At 38.5% G+C, this 3,950-nt stretch overlaps 1 non-coding gene across 1 annotated transcript; it reads left to right on the top strand.

The window, feature by feature from the left end:
* Positions 1-388: 388 nt before the first annotated feature.
* On the top strand, positions 389-492 carry LOC116897429. The gene has a single exon (XR_004387470.1). It is a non-coding gene; the product is annotated as a U6 spliceosomal RNA (small nuclear RNA).
* The last annotated feature ends 3,458 nt before the right edge of the window (positions 493-3,950 follow it).

The raw sequence follows: 3,950 nt of genomic DNA, 5'->3' as shown, positions 1-3,950 counted from the left end.
TTTTTGTTCACAGGCTCAAGGTTATTGGAAGAAGGGAAAGGAGAAAGAAACATCAAACTTCCCTGAGTAGTTCCTAAAGCCTTCTAAGTTCTTGCTTCTAAAGCTCACTGAGGATTGCTTTCCTTTTCTTTAAAACTACTTTTTCTTGTTTATTTTCTTTAATTTTTATGTGTAGTGCAGTTTTACTTGTACATATGTCTGTCAGTTTAGTACATGTGTGCCATGTACATGGAGGTAAAAAGAGGATGTTAAACTCCCTAGAACTAATTGTGATACACAATGTGGATGCCGGAAACCGATCCTGGGTCATCTGGAAGAGCAGTTCCTGCCCTTAAACTGTTGTGTCATCTTTCTGGCTCTGATTTTATTTAGTTATTTAAAAAAATGCTTGCTTTTGGCAGCACATATTGTAAAATTGGAATGATATGGAGAAAATTAGCATAGTCCCTTTACAAGAATGACATCCAAATTTATGATGCAGTTCATATTTAAACAGCATTCAAACTGATATTACAAACCAGATAACTGCGGTAGACATTTAACCCATGAGATGATAAACACATCTAAGCAGAAATGCATATGCATAGTTCTGGTTGGATAACTTGCTGTGTAACGGGACAGAGAGTCAAGTAGTCATGTGAGTGCATTGAGTGACAGACTCACAGATGAACACCAAGGGTGTAATCAGGTTTAGGTAAGAGTTTCCATGTATCAACTTTTTGTTGTCCTATGGTTTGGGATGTTGTCATTTAATGTCACATAGGAGTTCCTAAGATGAGGTCAGCAGTGTGTCAGATGTGACAGTGTTGGGAAAGCAGAAGGAAGAGTAGGATGAGGAGCTCCATTACACCATAGTTGGGCAGAGTAGCTGGTTCTGGGTACTGAGAGTCATTATGAAACCCAGGAAGCAAAGAGGTTTCTTGAGACCAGACTGCATACATAGAGCTCATATTGAAGAATAAAACTTTATGTATAGTAGGAGCAGCATAATATGCTCAGTAAAAATGATGACTCAGGAGCCCAGTATTACTGGCTTTGCATCCTGAACTCTATAGGTGATGACTGTCTTAAGGTATGGGTGTTCCAGGACAGACAAGGCTCTTGTGTGGTGAAAGCACAATGTAGTCCCGATGTCAGATCAAGACCTAAACATCATCTCCTAAAAACTTGTGAATCTACCAATTTGCATACCTCTAAGCTTCAGACATAGGCCAGAAGGAGCTACCTCATTTGGGTTGGGATCCAGAGAGGGAATCAGCTGATTAATAAAAAATAAATGTAGCAGAGTCTTTGTGTACACCTGACAGTCACAAGGTGCATTTAAATTAATTTTTTCAAAATTTCCTGTTAACACTGGAGATACATTTCCTTCTGATCCTTAACCAGACCCTTGGAACATGAATTATGGCCATGAATCCACACTGTTTTCATTGTCATTTCTTGACAGCATTCTTGCCCATGATGAAGGGATACCCAACAGTTTTTCAGTAGTGAGTTATGAGCATCTTGTGGTCATAGTTTAATCATGGCATCTGAGGGTCCCACTTTAGGGAGTTGGATTGTTCCAGAGAATGGGTTCCATGTGGACCTGTCCAGGTTATGTCATGTCACTCTTTGGAACCCATTTTCTTCATTAAATTATAAAGATTAAAAAAACCTGAGTCCTTTGATCTTGGGATAGAAGTAATCAGATATTTTCCAGGCTTGGTTTATAAATTGAATAAACCTCTATAGTTTCCTGGGTTTGGTGTGCGGCTCTTTCACAGTCATATTTTTTAGTGTCTGGCAGGTGAATGAGACAAGTGGAGGGAATGATGACAATTTAGAGGAATATTGAGTCTCACATTCTAGATTCCAAATGTAGGAGCCAGATTATTTAAAGTGGGTTTGAGTGATATATTAGGATATTAGTTCTTAATATAAAAAATTAAATATAAGAAGAAAAATCAACTTGGTAGAGGTTCAATAAAAGAATACTCTTTCTGCAGAGGTCTTGAGAAATCTCGAGAGGATCAAGTGTCATGTGGCTAAGAGCAGGGGTTTATAAGCTGTGCAGTTTGGGTCCTGGGACAAAGCAGTTTCTCCACTGTAAGATGTGTGCACTTTCTGAGAAATGACCTTATAGGTTACTTACAGAATTAAGTGTCTACCTCTTAAGAGTTTTTCATATGATAATCTCTAGTAACCTACTGATCAGACAGTTAAATATATTCATATTCTGGCCAGCATTTCTCTGTTCCCCTCTTCCTTGTTCTAACTGGCTGATATTCAACCTTTCAGAATCTCATTTTCTAAATCAGCAGCTCCCTCTGTCCTCTTGACTTACTCTGTTTTAACTTGAATTTGCTCACCTGGCCTCTCTGTTAGAGTCTTGTTGTCTGTACGTCCTATACCAATGTTCTTTACTTCTTGACTGATTTTTGGATGTTTTTCAGTCTTCGATCTTCTGGTATTTGGAATGGATATTCCTTGCTGTAGGGGCTAGCTTGTGATTTGTTTTTCTGACATCTACCCACAAAAGGCCAGCAACCTTCATCATAAACCCAAACTAATTTCAATTAAAATTTTTATTAGCATACAAAGGTTTATGTTTAATTATTAAAAAAAGAGTTCTCTTTCCTCCTCTCCCCGCCATCTGTTCTACTCTTGCTCCCACACCTCCCTAGTTTCTTGCTTAGTTTCCTTTTTCTTGTGCCCCTTTCCTACCCTGAATTTTCTTATTTCATATTCTTGATTTTGTTTCATAGTCTAAAACTAGTACACTCCTTTCTTTTACTCACATACACTCAAACCTTAAAAATATCTTTTTATGAAAGAGAACCCGATTTTGCCTTTCTGAATCTGGGTGACTTCACTTCACATGATAATTTACAGATCCATTCATATTTTTGCATATTTCACAATTTCATTGTTCTTTATAGGTAAGCAAAATTCTATTGTGAAATACTTTACATCTTTTAATTATCTATTCTTCTGTTGATGGGCATGTAGGTTGGCTCCATTTTTTTGCTATTGTGCATAGATAAGCAATAAATATGGATGTATAAGTAACTCTGGGGTTGGATTAAAAACTGCTCTGTGTATGTGCCCAGAAGCAGTACGACTGGGTTACATGGACGTTCTGGTTTTGATTGTTGAGGATCTTACATTCTAACTTGTACAGTGGCTTCTCTCACATTTCCACCACAGTTACTCTTCTCCACAGCCTTGCCTGATATCTTATCATTTATTTTCTTCCCAGTAGCCGTAATGACTTAAGTGAGATTAAACTAATGGTAGTTAATTTGTATTTTCTTTACTTGAAGTGCATTTTTTTATGGGAAAAATTGTGTCTTGGTATTTCTAGACACCCCTCAGGAAACCACAAGGTCCCTACCTAAAAAGAACTGGCTGCTCTATTTGAATACTTACGTAACTGCAAAGTTATTATTTACTAATTAGATACTAGCGTCACTCATCAAAGCAAACAGTAGCTCCTCATAGCAGTCCGGTTCTATTGCGAGATGAATATACACTCTACATGTCACAGGACATACCATTCCTTGTTAGAGATCCCAGTCCTGTTCATTTCCTCCTCTGTTGATTCAACCCAAGTGAACACTAACATTTCTGTTAGATCTCTCAACTTTTCCTGGTACAGAGCTTTTTTCTTTTTTTCTTTTTTTTTTTTATGCTCTGAATGTGCGTAGTGCCGCAATTAGGAGTTGGAAGGTAGGGGCACATACCTGCCACCTATGGAGGGACTGGGAACAATGACAGTGACATACCAGTGTGATGGGTGATAGAAGCTTTATTGTTTGTCAGAATCAGAAATGGGCACAAGGGCCCTGGGCATCACACAAGTAGAGAATGCTCTCCAGGATCAGACAAGACAAAACGGGCTGGGCTCTCCTTGACCCATAGAATTCTCGTTTCCTCCAGACCCCCTGGTCTCAGCATCATGCTCCAGG

This window comes from Rattus rattus, chromosome 3, assembly GCF_011064425.1.
Source record: "Rattus rattus isolate New Zealand chromosome 3, Rrattus_CSIRO_v1, whole genome shotgun sequence".
NCBI classification, from domain to species: Eukaryota; Metazoa; Chordata; class Mammalia; order Rodentia; family Muridae; genus Rattus; species Rattus rattus.
The sequence above is the reverse complement of the archived record's forward strand: the minus strand, read 5'-3'. Positions and strand labels throughout refer to the sequence as shown.